General features: G+C 46.6%; 1 long non-coding RNA gene across 3 annotated transcripts; it reads left to right on the forward strand.

Annotated features, from left to right (window-relative positions):
• The first annotated feature begins 406 nt into the window (after positions 1-406).
• On the forward strand, positions 407-18,909 carry LOC149349405 (uncharacterized). 3 transcript variants are annotated; one of them, XR_016290063.1, is made up of 5 exons: positions 407-5,274; positions 6,869-6,929; positions 6,990-7,155; positions 15,234-15,312; positions 17,819-18,909. It is a non-coding gene; the product is annotated as an uncharacterized LOC149349405 (long non-coding RNA). The 3 variants fall into 3 exon arrangements; XR_016290061.1 differs by lacking the exon at positions 15,234-15,312; XR_016290062.1 differs by lacking the exon at positions 17,819-18,909 and having other exon boundaries at positions 15,231-17,812.
• Positions 18,910-19,886: the final 977 nt, after the last annotated feature.

Here is a 19,886-nt window from a genome sequence, read left to right on the forward strand (position 1 = left end):
GCTGTCGCCGCACGCTCCCTCCGCAGTTTTTCTTTTTTTGTTCCTTCATGCGGGTTTGTAGGCATGAGCCAGAACAGAAGGCGCTGCGGAAAGCCTTGTGCAGACGACGCGACGCCAAGGCTACGCCCAACCTTCTCCCGTCAGTCAGAACGATGCACCAGTGGAGTGCCTTTAGCGAAAGTAGCCCCCCTTGACGTCAGCGGGGTTCAGAGTAGTGGGCCGGGCCCGTTTTCGTTGAAGGAAAGAACGAGCGGGCTTTGATTTGAATTTTCGCAGCTTTTCGGGGCGCGCATGGCTCTAGTATTTTGCAGAGGTTATCTTCGATGCCTCATCTATGCAGTAGGCTTGTTTTTCAAAAATGTCCGGACCCTGGGCAGTGGCCCTTTAACGAGCCAACCACCCACAGTCGGGCCGGAAATGAGAAAAGGCGCGCTGTACAAACGACAACTAATCCAATCTATTCCTTCTAGAAGATAAGAGCAAGCACGAGCGGGCTGAAGTTTGCCTATGTACATCTCGGTACGTTAGAACAAAAGCAGGCGAACAAGCGGGAAACGAAAGTGGCTAGAAACTGACTCAAGCAAAACAAATAAATAAATAGATAAACACGCAAGGCTGGAACTGAGCATGCCGCAAAAACAAAAAAAAAAGTAACACACCGTGCTTCGCCTGGGTAGGGCCTGACGAGAAAGCTCGCCAGCTAGCTGAGGCTGCGTGCCTTCGGTTGCGGAAAAGTCTGCCGTCCGGCATCAATCACACCGGTGACCGTCGCCTCAGATTGTACCGGGGCTCCGTACGCTTGCGTTCCGCAGCACCAGTTGTGCCTTTGCGCTTGCCTTTGATACCAATGGGTACCGGCGCAAGCTCGTCAGACAGTGACGCGTAGGCCTTCAGGTCTATGAACCCCTGCTTGCTCCTGGGGAAAGGCCCCATCAAATCGCAGGTGGCCATCTGCCACGGACGCACACTGTCAATCGGTTTCATCATTCCAGGCGGCTTGCCGCCCCGTGACTTCACCGCTTGACAGACATGGCAGGAACGGCAATAGCGGAAAATGTCACGCTTCATGCCAGGCCACGTCACCGAATGACTCAGTTTTGTAAAAACTTTGGAGCCACTCAGATGACCGGCCAGTGGTTCGTCATGAGAGAATCTCAACAGTGCACCTCTCAGACTTTTGTGGATAACCACCTTGAACGGGTCGATGGACTCGTCATCGGTGGCTATGTATTTCAGCACGAGCCCGTCATGGTCCAGCAAATATAACTCCCCGGGGTTCGCCGCGACACACGCTGGCTTCAGAACCCCTGCGCCCGCTACAATACCAGTAGCGTCACGGCGCTCCGTCTCCCTGAGACCGTCGCTCACCTAGCTCGCGACAAAAGGGGTCATTTTGCTGGGCTTTCAGTAGCTCTTTAGGGCTGAAAACGATTCCAGTCATCCCAGAGGGAAGCCTGGTCTCGTCCCCACTCAGGTTTGCAGCCAAAATTTCCGTTCGCGTCGGCACCTCCGAGGCGCTCACGAAGAGCTTTGCCTCTCGTCCACTTTGCGAAGCGCTGCTTGCCTGGTTAGCGGAATGGGTTAACCCGTTTGCGGGCTCCCCCTCCTTGCCGCCCGGCGGCTCGTCCGCTGTTTCGCCCCCTCCGCTTGCCGGCGTCAAGGCGCCTCTGGCGAGTGGGGCACGGGATAGCGCGTCAGCTACCACGTTCGTGCTCCCCTTTCGATACTGCACCGAAAAGTCGTAATGCTGTATCAGGAGAGCCCAGCGCGCCAGCCGACCCGTAGGCTCGCGGAGCCGCATCAGCCAACTGAGCGCACTGTGGTCTGTCTGCACCACGAATTGCGTTCTATCAAGGTAGACGTCGAATTTTCGCAGTGCAAACACGATGGCGAGGCACTCCTTCTCGGTCACGGAATAATTCCTCTCCGAGGGCAGCAAGGAGCGGCTGGCAAAGGCCAGCGGTTGCAGCACGCCATCGAATTCCTGAAGGAGAACTGCTCCTAAACCCAGATCGCTCGCGTCAGTCTGGACTACGAACTGTCTGGTCAGGTCGGGTAGTCTGAGCTGCGCTGTCTCGGCAATGATACTAGACAGGAGGCGAAAGGATCGCTCTTGCTCGGGCTCCCATCGCCACGCGGCAGTCTTTCCCAAGAGCTCGGTCAAGGGTGCCTGCACGCGGGCACAGGACGATAATAGTTGGCCATTCCCACACCACGGCGCAGGCCGCGTACGTCCTTGGGCGCGGGAAATTCGAGTATGGCTCGAAGTTTCTCCGCATCTGGCTCAATGGAGCCCCGGCCTCAGCGACTGCGCCCCTGCCTCAGTGGAGGCTTGGGCGAGCTGCACGAACGAGGGAGGCAAGGCTCCTAGTTCGATGAGCGGCGCGGTTTCCGTAGGGAACCGGGCCAGCGCCTCGCCGTTTCCAGAGCAGAATTGACTGCTCGCGGGGCACGGCTGCTGCTGTTCGAAACTGCCGGTTGCGGCAGCGTGACACGAACTGCTTTCGCACTGGGCGGAAAGCTTGCACAGCTGAGGCATGTGACCAGCGGATGCACCGCAGGGTGCTCCGGATACAGCTCCAATGGGAGCCGCGTGGTCGACATTTTGGGTTGTGCCGCCGTAAACCCCCAATGGGGGCCGCGGCCTACCACGGTGTCTAGCTATTCGAAGGAACAGCAGCCAGCAGATCAAACGACGCTACAACTCCGTAGGGAGCCGACATGTAGCTGCCGAGTTCCCCGCTGGGGGTAGTAGACATGGTGCGCAAGCGTGATCGGCAAGGCGACCTGCTCGGCTAATGTGCCATCAAAGGCGTAAGCGCCAATGACTTAGCACGTTGGGCGCCAGTTGTGGGTTTCTAAGTGGACACAGGCCACCACCCACCTCGGGTTCGAGCTTCGCGCGAGCCAAGGGCCCCGATCAGCCGTCACCACACACACCCTGGGACACCGATGCGGTGCACTCAACCTCCGCTGGGAGGAGAGCGATTCGCCGCAAAGAAATAGGCCTCCAAGTTCACAAAGGAGACGTTTATTCACGTCGTCCTCCAGCTGATACACACACACTCAATAGTCACCTCGCCCCGGGGGCGCGCGAGGAGCAAGGCTCCGCTGCGCGCACGAAGCGACTCGAGTAAAGGCGCGCTCACACTAGCGGTAAACTTCCCGCAGGGGCGCAGCGTCAACGGCGCCGCTGCGTCGCAGCTCCTCGGAATCAAGCTCACACTGGGCCCGTTTTCTTGCTGCGGTTGTCTTGGAATGTAGAGAGAGGAGGCGTTGAGAGAGGGAAAAGCAATTGCCGAGCGCCCGGCAGGACCAAAGCCACCTGCAGGACGCGCGCAGCCTCTGCCTCCGCCGACGGGGTCACTGAACTGGGACCGACATCACGGTTCACGGTGGGCCCCGATTGGCTGTTCTGGTCAGCGGCACGGGAAAAATAGCTCCCGGACCCATCGCTCTGCGGGACGGCACAGCAGCCTGTCTGCGGGAGAAAAACCGGCTTGTGCGGGAAGCGGCGCGCGGAAAACGTCCCGCCAGTGTGTGCGCGCCTTTATGCACGCCGCTAGCACGCCGCTGCAGGAGAATGTCCCCGCGGCAGTGCTGTGATCTCCCTCTCGTGTCGACCGTTGGGCCGGTTGCGAGAGAGAGTGGGCAATAAACGCAAGGTACGCCTGTCGGAGGTCGCTGGACCCCGCTGGACAGGCTCGAGCCGCTGCAGGTCAGAGGACACGTGCGGGCGAGCTCGAGTATATGCACAGGTCCGAGCGGCAAAGGCCGGCAGGGACAAAACAGTCGCGTACGCACGCTGTCTCGGAGGGATCTCTCTCTGGGCCCCGCTCGGACGGTCGCGCGGTGCGCGGCCGCTCAAACGGGTCCCGAAAATCCCGCCAAAAGGCGCCAATGGCAAAGGCCCTTGGGGAGCCGGGGCGGAGCTGTGGCCAAATGACAGTGATTAGTCACTTAGCCGCCTCTCCACCGCCTGAGGCGGGAGCAAGGGAAAGAGGAGAAACAACGCGGGAAGCCGGCACAGCCGCGCAAAGGCAACGGAGGAAAGCCAGGATTCCCACAGGTTAGACATATCTTAAAAGGCATCCATGAAGGCGCTTTCCAGATGCTGCTGGTAAAAGAGCCCCGCACTGTTGCTGATGTCATCACCCTGTGCCAGAGTTATGACGAGCTTCGCCGGCAACGTGTTGTCACTCGCCAACCCGACGAAACGGTCGCAGCCATCTCTAATGTCACTGACGACTCTGCGTTCATTCAACATATTAAGGACTTCGTCCGGGAAGAGGTTGCTCGGCAGATATCACTGCTGCCCAGCACTCAAGAGTCTACCTCACAGCTGTCGCCTGAGGTTCGCCATGTTATTCGCGAACAAGTTGCCGACGCGCTTCCCCCTGCCTGCCGTCCAACTTCCTATGACGCCCCGCTTACGGCTCCTCTCACCTATGCCGAAGCTGTCTCGTCACCACGAACTTCGTTCCCTCCTCCCCTATCTTATGCCGAAGCTGTGGCACGGCCACCACCACCCGCACGTTTTCTTCCTACGCCTCAACTCCGCGTTCATTTCCCTCCCAGCGCCGTGTACCACCCCCTGCGAACCCTTGGCGCACCTCTGACAACCGGCCCATTTGCTTCGCATGTGGCCTCCCTGGCCACGTTGCCCGTCTGTGCCGCCGTCGCACGCCTCCGTACGTCGCCGACCAGAGCTCGGCCGCCTATGCCCAGCCACCGTCCCCTCCCCGTGTACCGCTTCAGCACTCGTCCCATTTTGACCGCCAGTTCTCACCTGCGCACCGCTCGCCCTCTCCGCGTCGTCGCTCGCCCTCGCCGATGCGACGCCGACCTACACTGTAAGAAATGTGTGTGAAATGACAAGCATTTTTACGGAAATTTTCTGTTGTCATACAGAGAATATCTGTTTTGCGCCCTTAACAGAAACAAGTTCACGAAAAAGAAAGTAATTTTCTGTTTTTGGAGCCGCAACACGCCCATTTCACCGAAAGTTGGTGACGTCAGCACCGCCGTTACACAAAAAAGTGATCCGAAAAACCTTTGCTACTTTTCATCAATCACGATACATATTTTAAGCGTCAAAAAGTTTCTACTCGCAATATTAGCGCGCAGAATGAGAAGCAGTACTATTTGCTGCGATTCTGCATTCATCGATTGACGGCATCATGGAGGACGGCATGGACGTGATGAGCGGGGAGCTAGGATAATACCGGCGTGCTGTGTCCGTGATTTTCACCGATCAGACCGTTCGCACACAAGGTGAGTGGTGCACATTTTTACCGGCATGAATGATACGCTTTTTGTCGTCTTTTGGGAGTATTGTTGCGGGCTTGTACTGCTGTTGAACAGGGCAGTGAAGCGTGCCCACCACAGCCGCTTTACCGCCGATGCGTCACTGCTGCTTTACTGTCTCTCACAAAAGGTGCACAGCGCGCGGAAGAGAGAGGAACACAAGTGAGAAACACGGAAGTGTGCGATAGTTTGCGGGAAAATGCACAAATTTTGCTTTGTCTGCAGATATGCACACCTAAATGAACCGAGTGAGTAAGCGCGGGAATTTTTAGGCCAGGGAAGTACGCGATTGGTTAGCGGAGGAGGACGTCAAAGAGCGCGGGATTTTCAAATTCGTTTCTCGTCTAAGAAAGGATCATAAGGGTACGTTGGGTCTTTTTATTTTTATTGACGTTTATTCATGCCGGTACAAGTAATGCAGTAATTGTGTTCATTTTGTAAGATTTAACTGATCTTATCTTTGGGCCGAAATAGCGTTGCACGGGTCAACGCAGGCTCAAAAGTTTCTATACAGGCGTTTCATATGCCGTACTTGCGCTGCCACAGGCAAGTTTTTCAATGGCACTGATGTCATTGGAGCCGACATTCGAGATTTTTTAGCGCCTTCGACACGCGAGCTCAGTCCGTATCCTCCAATATCAATCGCCATCTCTTCGGCCAGCCCGTGGAAGAGGTCAAGGGAGGAGTAACTTTATGAAAGATGGCCAAATTATGCATATTAAAATACAAATTAAAAAGGGGGGGGGATCCTAGGCTGGAGGCGCAAGCCACCGCCCGATACGAAGGGTTAAGCCACTACCATCCATACAACCGTGCTGCGCTTGTCTGCTTGGGCTCTGTGGCTGTTGAATACGATATCTGCTGCTTGCGTTTTTCTGGTGCTTCTTTAGTAAATAGTTCGTGTACTCGCTAAATGGGCGCTTCGAGATAACAGTACACCATTCAGCATTCACTACGCTAGCTCGAACTTTCCGCAGCACTGCGCCGATCACGACGACTGCGCACCTTAGTACCTCGTACTATGCTACTTAAAACATAGTCATTTACAAACAATTTGCTCGGTTGCTTGAGATAAAACGCAAGCTGCGCTCTACTTATGTTAAATAATTCCCCTGTGACCTAGTAGTGTGACATTTGAGGGGGCTGGCAGGTGCAAGGTTATTCACTACCGGTCTGCCGGATCAACTGCAGTGCTAGGAAAGTCTCTTGACACCACTCTATGGAGGGCCTCTTTTGCTCTCGAGAGGCATTTACACTGTGTTCTTGGGCTGCATTTGACTAAAATGGTGCAATGTTTATGTATTGTAGATAATCCAGCACTTGTAAATGCCTATGCTGATTTTTAGGGCCTTTATATGTGGTTGACGCTTATTTGTATACACTCCAATGCATTTCACCACGCATTGTTGGGAAAAATAAGAGCCTGAGCAAGTGCAGAAATGACTTATTTATGCTTATACTCTGCTGCATGTTTATTTGTAACTGGTTTAAAGTTGCAGCTTTCACATGGTGCTACTTTAGTAGACAATTCTTATACGCATTTAACTCCCTCTTATGCCAGGGATCTGCCAGTGATGACGACATCGGGGACATGCCATGTTCTCCTTTCATCATTGCAAAAGGTATAACTCTGTGGTACCGCACTCGGGCGAGCATTCCTGATTTAAAACTTGTTTGTGCAGGAGGCAGTTTCCTTACTGCGACGAGCTTCAGCATATGCATCGACACCCTGCCAGTGATGCACGCAGCCAACCCATGCCAGGCTTTCAAGCTCATGTTTTTGGTGCACTTTGCTTTCAATGTTGTGTACCCCAAGGAAACAAGCCTCTGCCTGTAGTTCACACAGCAGTAAGTACCTATCTCGCTTGTTAACTGAGTTGTGATAACCTTTCGTGTTTTTGGTTTGGCCACTTCTCAAGTACTCAGTGATGATAAAAGTTATAGGTATATACCACTTTATCATAAGACCTTTTTATGAAAATGCTAACAAAGTGCAAAAGCAATTTTTAAAAAAGTAAGAAAATGTTTGCTGAACCCAGGCAACGAATCAGCTATGGAATGAAATTTTGCTGCTGCTGCTGCTTGGTTAATGCAGCTGGTAAAATAGCGCTCTGAAAAAAATCTGTGGAAAGGAAAGACAGATAAAACTATTTTTTGTGGAGTTGATCTTCAACCACTTCTTCACAGATTATGGCTATACTACCTGCATTGCATGGTGCCCAGTCACTAATAAGAAAGGGTTGGAAGGGTTACATGGTACTATATTGCTTCTGAGACTATGTAGCAGTGTATGGCTATTTTGGTGGAAGTCATACACGTTGCTTGCTCATAGGGGTCATAGATACTTGCCCAGAGGAGCACAGCACCTGGGGGGGGGGGGGGTTACTGAAGAGTGCATATGTGCATGCAATGCCAGTAACCCTTTTGTGGCCATGTAACCATCCATTGTTTGTGGATAGATTTGAATGTGTCGCCATGCAGATTTGATGGATTTGACGTCGTAGATGGTACTTCGCAGAAATTGTCAGCATTCTTTCGCTATTAGTAAGTACGGGGACTTGTGTTCATGTAACTGTGCGATGAACTTTGTGATGGTTTCATCGTATTTACACTACGGCTGCTGGAGCTTCTTTGATCTTGAGCTCTGGCAGCTGATGTGGTTCTGGCGTTATTTGGAGGGTATGCTATATTTTGTATTTTGTTTTTGTATTTTGTGGTGCTTAATCGGTGTTCGGATAGGATAATTGATGAGGATTTAAATATTTTTCCAATGTCTGGGGCTTTTCATTGCTGTATTATGTGGAAACACATTTGTCTTGTAATCTAAGCCAATTTTTAATACTCTGCACTTTAAAATAAAAATTTGAAATATGAACACACTTAGTGGAGACAACGTATGCTCAGAAGAATAAAGGTTATGTTAACCATTTGTGTTAGAGAAATGGAACAGAAAAAGCAAAGATAGCTTCATAAGTCGCATTGAAGCTGGACTTTCTTCAAGAAGAAATCAGCTGCCTCAAATAAGAGCAAATCTATTTTGATTGCTGCGTTTGAAGTTTCAGTATGTAGTTTTTTGCTGTGAATAGATCATGTATATTGTCCATTACCATTGGCCACTGTGTTTTCCCGCCTCTTCAGTATTCAGAGGATTTTGACTTAAATAGTCGGGGAAACCATGGAAAAGTCAGGGAACTGGAAGAAAGTAGCTTGCTTGACACCCTGGTTTAGTGGCGGGTCATGCATGGTGTTTGTACTTATCATGTCAGTCAACATGACTGAAATCATGGTGTAAGTGTACAAGCCTTTGCAACCACAGTGCTTCATTTTTGCAGCCAATGTTTTGTGTACGCTAAGTCAATTAGGCTTCCTTGTTCACGTTAGCAGTCATTTTGTGAGTTCTGTCAAAAAATAATCTTCTTTAGCTCCAGCATTTTTTGGAATTGCATTCACCTGCTAAGTCTTTTGTCTATATAACTCACAATGGGGTTATTAAATAGAGCAGTGAAATTTTTGTATGGTTTGCTATCACTACTGACTGCGAGAGGAGGCTGTGGCTAAAGGTACGCCGGATGGACCCGGTGCATTTCCTCCCCTTAGTACTTTGGGTAGACCCGGAGCATTTTTTTTTCCAAATACATCGGACAAATCTGACAGTGTTTTTCAAAGTCCGGCCATTTGATTCTTGCCTGGCAGTCTGCTCGATTTACTCTCACAGTGCTCCTTTGAATTCTATCAGGATTAGTCATACCTTGGAGCTCAAGAATGTTTGCTCACTGCCCGGAATGGGCCAATTGGTGTTTGGCGCACATAATCTGAGAGCTCCATGCAATGAACTGCTTGATCACATGACAAACACCATGTTCTCCGGTTGCACCGTTCACCACATGTTGTTTGGTTAGGGTGTGTGAACTGCAAAATTATTCCTGGCTATTTCCATGCAGCATGGTGCACATGTGTGCTTTTCTGTTGTGTGCTGAAGTCCGCTATGTGAACTTGAAGGTTTGTTTACTTGCGACGATCCGCTGTCCCTCAGTCGAAGCTGAGTGCGTGAGCAGGATCAGTGCTCCAAATACACGTGTGGTGTGTGGCATTGGCTGAGAAGGGCCCATTGGCTCATGCTAAGCTCGAACCACTCAATATGGGCAAATTTCCGCCTAAAAGACCAAGCAGCGAGCTAGGCACTTTCCTTGTATTCCCCTCAGAAATGTCAATGTTGGCCCGGAAGTGGTCTGTACATGCTTCCTGCTTTGTGGTTGCTCCTCCACAATGTTCTTGTGTATTGTGGTGGAGTATCTCTTTGAGTCGCCTAGGTCAACGCTGTAAATAAATTCCCCATACTATTGCTTTTGCATGGCTGTGAGGCATAATATAAATATTTTAAAGATGAATATTATACCTGGTGATAAAAAAGAGCTAGCATTATGTTTCTTATGTAATACGGATAGGTGCATCTAGGAATATGCGTGCTGTGCAGAGCATAGGCGCTCGACCTAGCAAGCATTCTGCTGCCCTTCAGTGCTGGTGATAACTTGCTTAAATTATGAGCAGAGGTGACAGATTACAAGACCAGTGCGAAAGCACCAAGCTGCTGGTGCACGCCGCGTAGCTTGCTGCTTACATATGTGAACTGGTGCGAGCGATGGTAGTGCTATATGCACGTGCAACCGGGTGTGAAGACATATATCTGAGATTTTTTGGGAGAGCTGGGCTTGTTTTACTTCATCTGAATGACAGCCGGCGATATAAGAATGGGAAAAATTCCCTTTGAAGCTCCTCGAAAGTCACAGTATGTGGCATGCAACTTGCAAATGCTTTGCAGAGAAGAGTGTTGCACGCAGCAGTAGTGCACTGGCTGGCAGCATCCACTATCATGTTGGATGAGATTTAGCCATGGGCCGGCAGCTACATCCTCCATACGCTCAGTGAGAATGAACAGTCTGTGAGGTGTATCTTTAGACACTGCAGGGAAAGAAAATCGGAAATTAGAAAAGGGGAGAGTTCAGCTAGGCTTGCGTTGGATACATTGTGCTGTGGGAAGGACGAAAGACGAAAAAGATGGAAAAAATTCTTTTTACACTATATGATATATGCAGATGCCTCCAGGTATGCGTCCAATGTCTCAAACAATGGCCGAGGGCAGATCTCTGAATGACATGCAACTTTTCATTTCCAGCAGTTTGTAGCTGTCATGCCAGTGTCCTTGCATGGAGAGAAGGACCCCATATTTAACTAAGTAATCAGTGATGACAGTTACCAAACAACGCTTTGCCAGTAGCTTCGCTGTCTGTGTGCACAGGCGTATACGGTAGCAGAACAGTCCCTCAAAATACACAGTGATTCACAAGTACCACCTTAAGATGTGTCCCAGCCTCCGTACTTTCTTAATTTTCTCCTTTCAGTAAGTGTAACCCCTGCAACATTGCAACATTGCCAGGTAATTGTGGCAGTATCACGTTGCCTCAGGGACAACCTTACCGCACCTTGTGTGAGCCCTTGCTGAGGCCCATACTTGCAAAGCCTCTCATTATTTCCTTTTGTTTATATTACCTTTTTACGTTGCAATTTTTTTTTCGGTATTTTTCAGAGGGAAGCCTAATTGTAAAACAAAATTGTGCTTAACAGTACATTACCGCAAGCTGTGCCCTTAGATGGCTGCAGCCTGAAGGGATACTGCAAACCAATAGCGGCACCCGGAAGTCGCCACCACAATGCCACCGAAGGTCACGGACCACCGACTTTGCAAGCAGATAGTACGGTTTAAAATATAGAAAAGCAAAGAGGCTTGCGACTGAAAGATGAGTTTAGTTACATGAACTGAAAATGCTGACACCTTCAGCTCCTCTTCTAAAAGTGCATGCATAAGCAAAGCATAGATATTATATGTCTGATTAAAATTTCTTTAATAAATCAACCAGTCCAAGGGACATAAATAGAATGGGCATCAAAGTGACACAAGTAGTATAGTTATTCAAAGAGAAGTGGCCGCAACAAGATCCCAGTAATGAAGGGACCGATAAGGTGCTTATTTGGTAAGAAACAGTCGCATAGAGTGAGCTCCCGACTTATCCAAGAGAGTCATTTGTTGCTGTTGCAGTGCCCCAGAAGCACTTGCACTTGCGTTACGGGGAAAAAAAAACAATACTTATTAGATGGCGCAGCATGATGCACTTTCACCACGGTATCTTTGCCACCATGGTACACATTCCTTTTCCAGTACTCATGAAATTGCTAGCCAGAAGGGAGGCATCAGAGGCAAAAAAGCACTCACTTCAGTCATTTCATTTTCTGTGAAATGCTTGATCACATTCTTCACCATCACGTGAAATATTTTATTCTAATTTGTTTTGCTGCAGTAGTGATCTACTACATCTGGCACACACCTAAATGCTCTTTTATGACTTTGTCGTATCAACCAAGAAGCTCAGGTAATCGCAGAAAGTTTTCGTTGTTTACAGTGAAAAGCTAGAGCAACACTTTCTGTTGGGCAAAGAGCTGCACAGAAGGCGGCAACATGGATGCTGAACTGCTAATTTTTATATCAGAAGAAACGGGGACAGCTATTTGTACACCTTCCTAGCTGTCAGATACACGACGAAAAAAGCTAGGTAAGGTCCATTTGATATGAAAGCTTGTATCACGGAACACCAAAATAAGACAAAAACATTCCTCAAGCAGATTTTTTTTAGGCGGAAAAGACAGGGAATCGGCCAGCAAGAATTTGCGCAGCTGTATCTATGAATCAGCAAAAAACCAAAGGTTGCGAAGAATGGCCAACAAGAAACATGCCAAAAACCACGATGAAAACAAGTGAAAAAATAAGACATGCTCTTGAAGGTTAGAAGTGATAGAAGAGATAAAGAGCTCAGAGGGCCGCAAGTAACAGCCAAAAAGCTAAGAAGTTAAGTGATAAAAGTTGACAATGAGGGAAAAGACGAAGTGTAAAACCAGGAGCAAGTGGTGAAGGCAAAAAATAAAAAAATACTACTGAAGGCCCAGGATACACATGATGAGACAAGTGTTGTGTAGCTAAAACCAGGCATTGGATGGCAGGTAGGCTAGTTCTTTTTCTGATAATGAGTAATGCTGCCATCTTGGCATTCACTGTCGGAACTGTAAAATTTTGGAAACAGGACGTTTATCCGAATTTCAAAGAATGGAATTAATAGCGAAGAACAAGAACTCACTGGCTTGTGAAATCATAAGGCAAGATACTGGCAATGAAGGACCAGTGCATAAGGAAACCTTCAGTTTCATTATTTGAAAAAGTACCAGCCTATTTGTCATGCAATACCAGATTTTATATATGCGACACTTGTCTCACCATGTGCACCCTCGGCCTTCAGTCGTATTTTTTATTTTTTGCCTTCACCACTTGCTTCTGGTTTTACATTTGGTCTTTGATCTCATTGTCACTTTTCTGACTTTAATCTTTTGAGCCTTTTGCCCTGTTATTCATTGACCTGTGACGTTTTTATCTCTTTTATTGGTTTTAGCTTGCAAGACCATGTCTTGTGCACTTGTTTCCACCCTGGTTTCTTCCATGTTCCTTGTTGGCCATTCTTCACTAACTTTGCTTTTCTGCTGTGTCCTAGAAACAGCTGTGCAGATCCTTACTGGCTTATTCCCTCTGTTTTTTCAGACTAAAAAAACCACTTGTCACATTGTTTCGGGGTATCTCCTGATATGGTTTCATCTTTTTTTGCCATGTGTGCTGACAGGAAACTGTACAAAAGTTGATCATTCAGTGCTTCAGTCGATGTGGTCCTCCTTCTGTGTAGTCTGTTGTCATTTTTTTTTGCCCTGGTTCCTCACAGATTGCAGAAAGCCAGTCTGAACAGCCATGAAATACCATATATGCTTTTTATATTGATCAGGTGCTCTAAGACATTCTTGAAGAGTTTCTTCGCTTGCGCCATGATGAGTTCATGCTCCTTGTCAATGCATTTGCTATGCTTTCTTAGACTTGCCTCTGTGCAAGCTTGATATGGTGCGAAGTGATTTGTCAAATATTCGAGGCTTCTAAGAATCTGTGCCATGTGCCTGCAGTCATTTTATCCAGTTGCCGCTGGTGATTACATGGGATCCCTGTCAAAGAGCTTGCAGCAGAAACAGAATACTCTGTCTTAATATGTTAAATATCCGGCGTCCACTGAAGACTGTTGTTTTTGAGGTGTCTTTGAGAAACCTTGTTTAGGATATATGGTAATGCTCACCTAGGAGAAATTAGGAGAAATTGATTAAAAGGAAAGGATTCCCACTGGAAAATATTAAATAACAGCCATGTTGAACCTCAGTTCTTAGATGAAAAATGTCCAAGGAATACATGGTTCTACTGTACCCCACCCCCCTCCTTCAAATCCCCCCTCCCCCCCTTCCAGTTGCACCCATGAATCTGCCCCTGCAATAACCACTAAAATGTCTTGAATGGTTGTAATATTCGGTCACGGACGGGACCGGCCAGATTTACTTTGGTGTTATCATAGTCAACATATGTTACGTTGGTGTACATATCCGTGAAGCAGCAGAGAAGTGGTATCCAGATTTTTAAGTTATGCGTTAGTTTCCTAGAACCATGAGTACACTCCACCTGTCCCACTTTTCATGCAATCTCTCTTCTCTGGGTCGCTGTGTTTGACGATACTGGCCTTCCCAGGGCATTTTCGCTTCTTTTGAAACTATTATTTAGCTCATGAAGCTGATGTTTTAGTCTTGCCTGCTCCGCTTTTAATAGCGCCTACAAAAAAGCCAGCATAACAAAATTTTGATAGCGTTAAATTGGGTGACAGGAGAATTGAAACCTTTTTCCAGTTGGATATGTAAAAATGGTACAAGCGTTATATTTATCATCAAGGATTCCTTCTGTTCCTAATAACAGTGCCTTGGCTGCAGACTGGTGTGAAGAAGGTCTGGCGTACTTTTCTGCATACACATGGGCAAAATTTTAGTGGGGCGAAACAGCTATTGTCGACATGAGCTGAACTTACTCAGGTGAAACAGCAGGCCATGCAAAGTTAGCTAGGCTAGATCAGGTTAGTTTTAACCTTACTACGATAATTCATCTTGTTCCTGTACTTTAAAATGGGCTTTTTCCATCGTCTCTGCTTTTTCTTGAAAACTGTCGCAATGCACCAGCAATTTTAGCACTTCGGCATTCTTTTTCTTTCATAAATTGTCTTGCTTAGAACTGCGCATAAGGCAAGACAGCTTGTTAGGAGAGTTCATTTGCACAGTCCATGGCTACAATGCAAGAGGCAGGACAGGTGATTGGGTAGAAGCAAACGAATTTCAAAATAAAAACAAACCATGCCGACATAATGCTAGACACAGGAAATCAAATCTCTGTTTCTAAGTTGCCAGAACCCTGCACAAAATTTTTGTCTACATCTATGCACATAGCAACAATAGTAGCACTACAACCATTCTCTACAAAATCATTCAAATTTTCTGTGCCCATTTTCTCGACATTCAGAATTAAAAACATTTTTTTGTCCAAGACAGGTATTTCTTATGAACGGGTAACTATGGGCTCACAGTCCAAAATCCTGTGAGTCTCAAAGATGATGATTAGCAAAAAGCCCAGTCTACATTTAGGTCTGTAATTAACGCCTAAAATCAAGCAGTGCTACTCTGCAGCACTGGGTGCCTAAAAGAAGTACTAGCTATAATGAAATTCTCACAGAGCAGAGCATGCAAAAGGGAGAGAAATGGTGCCCACATTATTTCCTACCACCATTAAAGGCAATACAGCTTGACACAGTCAGATGTGTTCTGATTTAGATAATGCACAGGGCGTGCTGAAGGCAGTTTTAAGTTCAAAGATGGAAAGAATCTGCACAACTGAGACGGGACAAGGGCTAAGCAGTGAATTGACAAAGCTCTCTAAGCACAACTGTCCTCCCCTACCCCTTTCCCTTCTGCCGCAGCAGAGCTTACAGGTGGAAAGAATGTCATTTAGATGGTCCTGCCCGCAACAAACGACGCCTGAAACTATGCCGCGTCTGTAAGGTACATGCACCCTTTGCAACCCTCTACAGTAGCGAGTTATGCACTCATTTTGGCATGCTTCAGGCATACATGTTGTCTCCCTCATTTTGAAGAGCTCTGGAAATGTCTCTTTTGAAGGTCAGGGACAGAGGGAGGGCGGGTAGAGGATGGGAGGATGTAGCATTACACCCACAGGGCAACTCAGCATCCCCATTTTGGTGATGTCTTGTGCGATTGCACTGGTCACCCTTCCCTAAGGCTGGCATTGCTCCCACTTGTCGGAGACAGGTTCACTGCTAATGGGATGTTTGGGTTTTTTCTCTTTTGTATTTTGATTTGCATTCATTTCAGCGTGAACTGTTAGGCAATGCTTCATGTTGTGACTATAGCTGGATACAACTGAAGAATGCATAATGATTCTGACGACTTCATGGTTAATTCCCATGCACTTGCTAATCCATCACACCAGCTGGCAAAGGGAAAGGATAAACCACAAATTAGCCAAAATAACCACACAATCGTAATGGTTGGTTGGTGCCGTTGACTGGAAGACTTCCTTTTTGCGGTATTTGAGCCTACAGCTTTGAATTGTATACTATGCAAGATAACCCATGCATACAGCATTGCATATTGTTGTGGCATATACCTCGCTATGTGTGCCTCAATAAACTGGCTCCTCAGTCAATTACTTGAGGATTGCTGATGAGAGATACAGCAGTGTTATTGCTGCATTTGACATGAAGCTTTCTTGATGGGTGCGCTGTAAGCCGCACATATTTCTTCCAGAGTGCATCTGTAGGGGGGAATTTATATGTGGAAAGAGTGAGGAGCCCAGGATGCTGTACAGACACGCTCAAACTGACAACTGTTTAGCCTGAGTAAGTTCAGCTCATGTCGACAATAGCTGTTCAAACTGAGCATAAGCCAGGATACTGAAAAAGGATGTTAGTACTTGCATTATTGAGGCCTGCATGTGAGCTGTACTAGCGGCGTGTGGGGAAAATGCTACAGCACTGAAAATGTGCGACTTCCAATGCTCAACCAAAAGTTTTATTCGAAGCTATTGCTTAATTTTGTTTTGATTCTGCCTACAGAGAATATTTTGTGTGCATTCTGCATGTTTCTTTAGCTGGGTTATTGCTTGAGGTTGTGGCCAGAAAAGTTTTTTACTCAGGGCAGCAGGCACTTTGCACTATTCTGGGACAGTGGAAGCTGAGTGCAGATGTAAGAGGGTAACGTCACATTCACGTAACTGCTTGCTCTGCAGCACTAGACATCATTTTAGACTTGCGTATCACTAGTTGGGCATTAGTAATACAAACAAGCCTCTGCTCAGTTCTGTTAATTCCAGCTTCACTAAAATGTGCATATCCCTCGTCATGCATCTAAATCTCTGTAAAGACAAAGCACGTCAATATGTGCTGCAAACTTACTTATTACCTGTCAAAAGATTTTTGCTTACGGCTGTACTTTCGGGTGACACAGAATAGGCATGCTGATGATTCGACCTGTGTATACATAGACATTGCTACTCTGATGTCAGAGAGCACTTTGAAGGAACATTGAATGGAAACTGAAGTTGGCCTTTGTCGAGAGGCTACTGTCTGATTGCAAGGAGACTGAAATGGTGGTTTTACAAGCTACATAAAATGAAGAAACAAAGTACAGGTGTTGTCATCATTGCCTCATTTTCTAAGTAGACTGCAGTCTACTGACACGTCAGATTTCTGGGTGCAGATAACAAGGCCCTAAGCAGCCCCGCAACTAACTTCAAAATGTGGTCATGGAGTCCTTTTTGGTGTATACGTCAGAATTTGAATTTAGTGACCGGCAAATTTTTAAATTTAGTTTTCTCAGCAATAAATGCATTTTTTCGCTGCCACACTGACATCAACAAATTGGTTTGATTCGATTTATTGGGGGTTAACGTCCCAAAGCGACTTACGATATGAGGGACGCCGTAGTGAAGGGCTCCGGAAATTTCGACCACCTGAGGTTCTTTAATGTGCACTGAATTTGCACAGCACACGAGCCTCTAGAATTTCGCATTCATCGAAATTCGGCTGCCGCGGCCGGTATCAAACCCACGTCTTTCGGGCTAGCAGCCGAGCACCATAACCACTGAGCCACCGCGGCGTGCAACAAATTGAGAAAGTGCAGACAGAATGAATTTTTCCCAAGAACAACAGGTTACATGGAGTTGTTTTTGCATCCCTTTAAAAACTAGTGTTGGAGTTCAGTGAGCAGCTTTCACACAAGTAACAAAACACTATGGTTGTTAAAAACCTTATTAAAGTGAACATTTAGGAAAGGTTTATTTTGGCTTGAAGTCTGGTTTTGTACTGAGTACTAAAGACTACTATATATTCACTAGTGCCCACAATGAAACTGAAATGTGGGCTACAAAGGAATTAAAATTTGGGGTAGGAGGAGGGGTGCAGTCTTCTTGCAATGTTTATTATTTTTTTGAAGACAGCATAGATATGCTCATTGTCCGAGGAGTAACAGTGCTCTGTCCTTGTTTCAGGACCATTGCAGCTGTGAATCCTGTCTGGGGAACGAAGGCAGAGCACTCGAAGAAGCAACACTGCCCCTCTTCAAAAGTTGCTTCCCTCATCATGCAAGACTTTGACTTTTAACTGTTCTGAAATTTGACAACTTTTTAAATCAATATTTTGTGTACGCTGTGATAAACCAAACAGCCTGTGGCATGCCTTATCATGCAGTTGTCACAAGAGTGGATGTACTATGTATTGAGAATCAATGTTATATGGTTACACTGATAAGTCAAACAGCTTGTGGCATGCTTTATGTCCTGTGGCTTCTGTCTCACTTCATTTCGTACTAGTGTCAGGCAAGACACAATTTGTTTAAGATGCTTTATTTATGCTTATACTTGCTGTTACACTTCAGTGGCTGGTTGTATGAATTGTAGCACTACTTTCTATCTTGCCTGTGTTACTTTTTTCATTTTAAAGTTATTGTAGTCTCAAGATAAGACGTACTAACTGGAGTGAAAAAATGTTTTGCAGTTACACTGTGATGAGGCAAACAGCCCGTGGCATCCGTTATGTCCTGTTGCTTTCATCTTGCTGCTTAATGCAGCACTAGTCATGAGAAAAGCATATCTTTCCAATACTCTCCTTTTGCGTATGCCTGCCATTAGTTTAGTGACTGGTTGTGTTCATTGTTCAGGTATTATTACTTTGTGTCGTATTCATTGTATTGTATTGCTATTTTAGAGTGAATCGTGCCATTCTGTATGACAGAAAGGCACAGGTTTCGTTTCTACTTTACTTGCCATTACTGCATATTTTGCATGATATTACTGTATGCCTGTAGTGCAGGCAGGGCAACGTAAGTTTCTTTTTTTCTTCGGCCACCGTCCTACTGTTTAACTTAATTCAGTGGTGCTGAAAGATATTACTTTATAGTAAAATATCAGCCATGATTGCATTGTTTAACACTGCATATTTTCCAATATTCTTGAATACTAACTTGCCTTTGCTTGTGATTGTTTAGAAGCGGTGAAATATTTTATTGTATTGAAATGTGGCAGCAGTCCTAATATTCTGTATCTGTTTTTATGTCAGTCATTAAAAGTTGATGTGATAGAAATAGTGTATGAAATGATAGAACATGGAGCTTCACAGAATATTTTTGTGACTCATGAAAAAAAAGCTGTTAAATGACAGAAAATATGGTAAGAGAAAATGGAACATCACAGAAGTTTTCTGTTAGCAGCAAACCGAAAAACCTGTGAAATGACGAAAAGAAGTAAAAACAGAAAATTTCTGTCATCCTCACAGACATTTTCTGTTGATTGCAAACGAAAAACCCTGTGAAATGACAGAAAAAGTAAGAACAGAAAACATACAATAACAGAAAATTTCTATCCTCTTCACAGAAATTCTCTATTAGTCGAAAACAGAAAAGATGTGCAAAATGACAGAAAAAGTAAAAAACCGAAAACATAGCATAACAGAAAATTTCTGGCAGGCCAGCTGCCAGAAAATTTCTGTTTTTTTCAATAAATATTTTTTACAGTGTACCTCTCCACCGCCGGAAAACCAATAGCCGCAGTTCCGCAGGCAAGAACTGCGCTCTCTTCGACCTCCGAAAGTCCTGCCTCGTCTCCTCGAAATTTAATTGAACTCTCCATTGAACACGTCTTGTCGATACTGGAGCTGCTGTGTCCGTCATAGATGCTCGATTCTGCCGTCTGATTCGAAAAGTTGTCCTGCCGCTTTCTGGAGTTTCCCTCCGCACTGCAACTGCAGAGTACATAGCGCCGCTCGGCACCTGTACGGCCCGAGTCACGATCCAGGACGTTCTCTACGTCATTAGTTTTATTGTTTTGCGTGCCTGCTCTCACGACATTATTTTAGGGTGGGACTTCTTATCACGTCATCAAGCCGTTATTCATTGCGCCCGTGCGGAAGTCGAGCTTTCTCCGCTCTGCGACGCACCAACGACCGCTGAAATTCTTCGAGGGGCCAAGTTCAATGTTTCGGACGATACCGTTATCCCACCGTCTTCTTGTGCCCTTGTTCCTGTCACATGTGCCCCTTTTTCTGACCGTACCGTCCTCTTCA

The sequence above is a fragment of the Amblyomma mixtum genome, chromosome 3 (assembly GCF_055824585.1).
Source record: "Amblyomma mixtum isolate Tamu chromosome 3, ASM5582458v1, whole genome shotgun sequence".
Taxonomy (NCBI): domain Eukaryota; kingdom Metazoa; phylum Arthropoda; class Arachnida; order Ixodida; family Ixodidae; genus Amblyomma; species Amblyomma mixtum.